This window comes from Numida meleagris, chromosome 3 (genome assembly GCF_002078875.1).
Source record: "Numida meleagris isolate 19003 breed g44 Domestic line chromosome 3, NumMel1.0, whole genome shotgun sequence".
Lineage (NCBI taxonomy): Eukaryota > Metazoa > Chordata > Aves > Galliformes > Numididae > Numida > Numida meleagris.
In genome coordinates, this window is record NC_034411.1 from 85494420 (window position 1) to 85501775 (window position 7356).

Consider the following 7356-nt stretch of genomic DNA (forward strand, 5'->3'; position numbering starts at 1 on the left):
AATGGTTCCTTCTGAAATGCGTTTTGCTCAAGTGCAGTCATCTGCTTTACTGCTTTTGTTAAGATTTGCCATTTTTCCAGATCTTCTAGGTGAGCTAGGTAGGAATGAGCACACCAGTGGGCTTTTCTAATTGATAGAAAGCCACTTTAGAATTCTAAGATTCCAAATATGTTGCTGAAAAGGTGTCTTTACTTCAGAATGCCTCTTAGCAATGTATATAAATAACTGATAGAAGGAAATGAAAAAGATAGAGCCTGAGTCTTCTTAGTGCAAACCAGAGACAGGACAAAAAGCAATGGGCATAAGCTGCAAAAGATGAAATTCCACTTAATCACAAGGAAATGTTTTTTCGCTCTGAGGGAGACCAGACACTGCAGCACATTGCCCAGAGTGGTTGCGAGCTTTCTAGTCTTCGAAGATACTGAAAGCCCAACTGGGTGCAAACCTGAGCAACCTGCTCTAGTTGACCCTGATTCCCAGCAACCTAGAATCATAAAATCATAGAATGTCCTTAGCTGGAAGGGACCCAAAAGGATCATTAAGTCCAGCTCCTGGCTTCACACAGGTCCACTCAAAAATCAAACCTTACATCTGAGACCATTATCCAAATGCTTCTTGAACTCCATCAGCTTGAAGTCATGACTCTGGGGAGCCTGTTCCAGGGCCTGACCACCCTCTCAGTGAAGAACTTTTTCCTAACACCCAACCTGACCTGGAGCTCCATGCCATTCCATCTGGTTCTGCTACTGTGTATGGGAACTGCTGAGTCATGGCCTGAACCACTGATTGAGCACCTGGAGGAAAGACCCAGTCAGCCCTGGGAGCAGAGGTGAAGGCAATTCACCTGTGTGACTAGAAGGGGTGGATCCTGGCTCCACCCCTCTTAGGCCTCATTTAAGGGCTGACTGCCACCTAAGGAAGGTTCTCTTCCTGGAGATCTGTCTTTGGTGGAAGGTTTTTCCTGCAAACCCACACTCTTCTGATACAGGTGAGCAATATACTTCCCTTCCTTTGTAGCACCTTTCTATTGTGCTGGGCCTTCTAACTCTTTCTTGTAATGCCTTTTCTATCATGTTGGTCTTTTTGATTGCTGTACACTGTCATTAGAAAGCAGAGATCAGCGCTGCATCTCCACTCCTCTTGTGAAGAGCTATAGGCCCTTTGAGGCCTCCTTTCTGTCTCCTCTTTTCTGGGCTGAACAAATCAAGAGGCTTCAGCTGCTCCTCATCTGCCTGGCACTTAAGACCCTTCGCCATCTTTATAGCCTTCCTTTGGGCACTCTCTGACAGTTTTATGTCCTTCTTATTATTGCAGCACCTAAAGCTGTGCACAGTGTTCTATTATGTAAGGTAATAGTTTCACAAACAGTCAGCTAATGACATCTTCTAGCATCATCCATTCTGTGATTCCTAAAACTCTTACCTGTGATTTGATGCCTAGAATAGAGAAGTTAAATTGGAAGGGACCTTCAAAGGTTATTGAGTCCAACTACCTGACCTCTTCAGGGCTAACCAAAAGTTAAAGCATATTAATGAGGTCATTATCCAAATGCCTCTTGGACATTGACAGGCATGGGGCGTCAACCACCTTGCTAGTAATCCTGTTCCAGTATTTGACCACCCTTACAGTAAAGAATTTTTCCCATGGTCCAGTCTGAATCTCCCCTGGAGGTTTGTGCTGTTCCCATGTGTCCTGTCATTGTCTCCTAGGAGCAGAGATGAGTGCTATATGCTTCCCTTCCTCATGAAACTGCAGAGTAATGAGGTTGCATCTCAGCCTTCTTTTCTTCAGAATAGACAACACTGGGTACCATTCATTACTTTTCAATAGATGCAAAAATATGGTATAATTCAGCTCTAAAAAGTATTTTAAACTTAAGAAATTCCTAAATAAATTCTAAATATAATCCTACTGAATATACCAGAGAAATCTACTAAACACTGACAAAAAAAACCTGAGTAATTTCCCAGGTAATGGCAGTTCTTCATACCTGAAGAGATTTCGATAAGTATGTTTGTAGGCAGAATAGTTTTTATTTCGGTAACTTGCATTTTTAGATTGCTTTTATAAAGCTTGGCTTTATTTAAACACCAAATATCAGCCAAAAAAAAAGTAAGTTTACGTATTTTCTAAACAATTAAGGAATAAACGCAAAGAACATCCCCTGTATTTACATTTTGCTCCTTAAAAGCTATATTAAAGCATGAATGATATTTTTTCTAGCACTCTTAGAACTTTATATCTGAGTTTAGTAATTGGTAAAAAGGCCAGAAGTTGAGCAGTAACTATCTTGTCTGTATATGATCTCATAAGTAGCCCTTGATCGCTGAGGTTAGTTGCTTTTGTGCTGTCCCAGCCAGAACCGTAGCAACTGAAGGCAGGGTACGGGGGGGGGGGGGGGGTTTGATCGGTTCCTTTATGTGGGGACCCCCGACCTAACAGAGCGGCTGATGTGGCATGGGCGTTGCCTTTGCATCCATGCCTCCTTGCCTTGAAAAAGCCTCCGGGAGGCACCTGGGATGGAGCAGGGGAGTTTGGTGTGCGCATACCACGAAGGCCGTTGAAACGCTGTGAAACAGTAAGCCACTCCTTCACATGACTGCACAGTGAGGAGGCCTCCTATCTCACTGTGCAGTGAGTGGTAAGTGCAGGGGCACCTGTTAACGGGCTGGTAATGCGGTCAGGGCAGAGCCAGCGCTATCAGCAGCAGGGAGGACCAGACCGGTTGCAGCTCGTTAAGGTTGCCCTAGATCGTGCTAATGTCAGCTGGTTTGCCATGGCTGGCCCCTGGCGGAAGGCTATTTCCAGGAAAAATGTGGGGACCCAGACTGAGGTCCCATGCACACATAAAAGGAAGGTTGCTGCCAAGAAAAATGAGGCGACCCAGGCGGAGGTCCCACAGAAACATGCTAGTGCTCAGGTTTTTGGCTGCAGTGAGTGCTTGAGCCTGGCCCGTGCAGGGCGATGGAGACAGCATGTGTGTCAGATGTGACCAGCTAAATGATTTACTTAGCCTGGTGGCTGACCTGAAGGAAGAAGTGGAGAAGCTGAGGAGTATCAGGGAGTGTGAGCAGGAGATTGATCGGTGGTGCCAGTCCCTGCTGTCCCTGAGATCTACGCAGCCAATAGTGGCCCTGCATGAAGCATGTCACCCCCTACTGCCCCCAAACAGGTAATAGGGGGGAACCAGCAGGCAGACAGTGTTCCTGCTGCAGTGATCCCCCTGTCCTCTCCCTCACCTGACAATGGTGATGAACTGGGAGGCAAGGGGCAATGGCAGAAGGTCCCTGCTCGGTGGTGCAGGCGCACCTGCCCAGTGATTCCCCTCCCTCCCCAGCTGTCCCTGCAGAACAGGTACAGTGTTCTGCGGGGACAGCTGGACAGCAGTGGAGATGATGGTTCTTCCTGCTTGGAGGTGTCTCTGAAGCCTAGCAGGACTACCCTAAACATTAAAACCTCCTCAGCAAAGAACAAAAGACGGGTCATTGTTGTTGGTGACTCAGTGCTGAAGGGAGCAGGAGGCCCAATATGTAGACCTGACCCTCTACACAGGGAGGTCTGCTGCCTCCTGGGAGCCCAGGTTAAAGATGTAAGGAAGAAACTTCTTTCCCCAGTACAGCACTCAGATTATTATCCTCTGTTGTTGTTTCAGGTAGGCAGTGATGAAATAGGAAGAACTTCCCTTAGAACAATGAAAAAGGACTTCAGAGCCTTAGGGCGTCTAGTCAAGGGTTCTGGAGCGCAAGTTGTGTTCTCCTCTATCTCTCCAATCATAGGGAATAATGAGGGACTAAACGTATTGGGTCAACATTAATATCTGGCTCCGAGCCTGGTGTGCCCAGCAGGGGTTTGGGTTTTTTGACCTTGGCTTGATGTACACGAGACTGGGCCTGCTGGCAACCGATAGGAGTAACTTATCGCACTGGTGGAAGGGGGTTTGATGATGAGAATTGGGAAGGTTCATTGATAGGGCTTTAAACTAGGTATGAAGGGGGGTGGGGGTGAAACCAGGGTCACTAGTAAGGAGCCTGTATGTAATGAGCCAGTGCTTGTGGGAGCGGCTTGTGCTAGTCAGGGAAGCAGTGGGGAAAAACTTCAGATTTCTTCTGGAAGTTTGAGGGAGGGCCCCTCTAGAAAGGTAGTGTGGCAGAAAGCCCAGCTGAAGTGTCTTTACACTAACACACGCAGCATGGGAAATAAGCAGGAGGAACTGGAAACCGTGATGTGCTTGGAAAATTATGATCTGGTTGGTATCATGGAAACGTGGTGGAACAAATCTCATGATTGGAACACTCTGAGGGCTACAGCCTCTTCTGAAGGGATAGACAGGGCAGGAAGGGAGGGGAAGTTGCCCTCTATGTTAGGAAGTGGGTAGATTGTGAAGAGCTGTGTCTGAGTAACAGCCATGACCAGGTTGAGAGATTATGGGTTAAAATCCGGGATTGGTCCAGTGAAGGAGATCTAGTGGTTGGGGTCTGTTACAGGCCACCTGATCAGGGGGAGCTTGTGTATGAGGTGTTCTTGCTCCAGCTGCAGGAAGTGTCGTGTTTGTGGGCTCTTGTTCTGATGGGAGATTTCAACCACCCGGATATCTGCTGGGATAGCGGCATGGCAGGCGGCAGACAATCCAGGAGATTCCTGGAGTCTGTTGAGGATAGTCCAGGTGGACTGACTCGAGGTGAAGCCTTACTGGAGCTGGTGCTCACCAATGTGGAGGAGCGCATTAGAGGGGTTAAGATTGAAGGCAGCCTGGGCTGTAGTGATCATGCCCTGGTGGAGTTTGTGATCTGGAGGAATGCAGACTCTGCAAAAAGCAGAGTCAGGACCCTGAACTTGAGGAGAGTGAATTTCCGGCTGCTCAAGGAACTGCTGGGTGAGATCCCCTGGGAAACTGGGCATAGGAACAGAGCAGAGCTGGCAACTCTTTAAGGACACCCTCCTGAGAGCGCAAGAGCTCTCCGTCTTCCAGCAAAATAAATCGAGCAGAGGAGCCGGGTGACCGGCATGGCTGAGCAAGGATCTGCAGCTTAAACTGAGGGAAAAGAGAGAAATGCACAGGAAGTGGAAGCAGGGTTGTGTCACCTGGGAGGAATATAGGGCTGTTGTCCGCATGTGTAGAGATAAGATCAGGAAAGGCAAGGTGCAGATTGAGCTGAACTTGGCTAGGGATGTGAAAAATAACAAGAAGCAGTTCTTCAGGTATATAAGCAGGAGGAGACAGGTCAAGGAGAGTGTTCCCCCTCTGTTATGTATACGGGAGCGTATAAACAGGAGGGGGATCGATTGTTTGTGAGGGTGGATAGCGATAGGACAAGGGGGAATGGTTTTAAGCTGAGACAGGGGAGGTTTAGGTTAGATATTAGGAGGAATTTTTTCACACAGAGGGTGGTGATGCACTGGAACAGGTTGCCCAGGGAGGTTGTGGATGCCCCGTCCCTGGAGGCATTCAAGGCCAGACTGGACGTGGCTCTGGGCAGCCTGGTCTAGTGGTTGGCGACCCTGCACTCAGCAGGGGGGTTGAGACTTGATGATCTTTGAGGTCCTTTTCAACCCAAGCCATTCTATGATTCTATGATAAATGAGGATGGAGAAGGGGCTTCCTCAGACATGGAAAAAGCCGAGGTGCTTGATAAGTGCTTTGCTTTGGTCTTCACTGGTGGTCAGGCTCCCTGTGTCTGCCAGGATCCTGAACCTCGAGGTGTGAGTGAGAGGAGTGGATTCCATCCCACGGTAACAGTGGAACAAGTCTGAGACCTCCTCATGAAACTGAATGTATGGAAGTCCACGGGGCCAGATGGTATCCATCCTAGGGTTCTGAGAGAGATGGCTGATGGTGGTTGCCAAGCCACTCTCCATCATATTTGAAAAATCGTGGCTGTCCAGTGAAGTCCCCGGTGACTGGAGAAAGTCTTTACTCCCATTTTTAAGAAAGGGAGAAAGGATGACCCAGAGAACTACAGGCCGGTGAGCCTCACCTCTGTGCCTGGGAAGATCATGGAGCAGATCCTCCTAGAAGACATGTCAAGGCACATATGTGCAAGGAGGTATCCAAGACAGCCAGCATGGCTTCACCAAGGGCAGATCTTGCCTGACCAATCTGGTGTCCTTCTATGATGGAGTGACAGCATTGGTGGATGGGAGGAGGGCGATGGATGTCATCTACTTGGACTTCTCCAAAGCCTTTGACGTGGTCCCTCACCACATCCTTCTCTCCAAATTGGAGAAGTATGGATTTGAAGGATGGACTGTTTGGTGGATGAAGAACTGATTGGCTGGTCGCAGCCAAAGAGTTGTGATTAATGGTTCTGTGTCAGGGTGGAGGCCGATCACGAGTGGTGTCCCTCAGGAGTCAGTCTTGGGACCGGTGCTCTTCAGTGTCTTTATCAATGACATAGATGATGGAATCGAGTGCACCCTCAGTAAGTTTGCAGATGACACCAAGCTGAGGGGTGCAGTCGATACATTGGAAGGAAGGGAAGCCATCCAGAGGGACCTGGACAGGCTGGAGAAGTGGGCCCATGTGAACTTAATGAGGTTCAACAAGGCCAAATGCAAGGTGCTGCACTTGGGCCAGGGCAATCCCAGGTATTTATACAAACTGGGGGAAGAACTCCTTGAGAGCAGCCCTGTGGAGAAGGACTTGGGGGTCCTGATGGATGAGAAGCTGGACATGAGCCAGGAGTGTGTGCTGGCAGCCCAGAAGGCCAACTATGCTCTGGGCTACATTAAAAGAGGAGTGGCCAGCAGGGAGAAGGGAGGTGGTGGTCCCCCTCTACTCAGCTCTTGTGAGGCCCTATCTGGAGTACTGTATCGAGGCCTGGGGCTCCCAGCATAAGAAAGATGCAGACCTCTTGGAATGAGTTCAGACGAGGGTGACTAATCAGAGGCCTGGAGCACCTGTCCTATGAAGAAAGATTGAGGGAACTGGGCTTGTTTAGTTTAGAGAAGAGAAGGCTCCGGGGAGACCTCACTGTGGCCTTTCGATATTTGAATGGAGCATATAAACAGGAGGTGGAATGATTGTTCACGGGGGTGGATAGTGATAGGACAAGGAGGAATGGTTTTAAACTGAGACTGGAGATGTAGGTTAGATATTAGGAGGAAGTTTTTCACACAGAGGGTGGTGATGCACTGGAACAGGTTGCCCAGGGAGGCTGTGGATGCCCTGTCCCTGGAGGTATTCAAGGCCAGGCTGGACATGGCTCTGGGCAGCCTGGTCTAGTGGTTGGCAACCCTGCACTCAGCAGGGAGGTTGAAACTAGATGATCTTTGAGGTCCTTTTCAACCCAGGCCATTCTATGATAAGAAATGAATTACCTTTGTTTGCTTGCTTGAGGAGCCTAAAAATCATCTTGG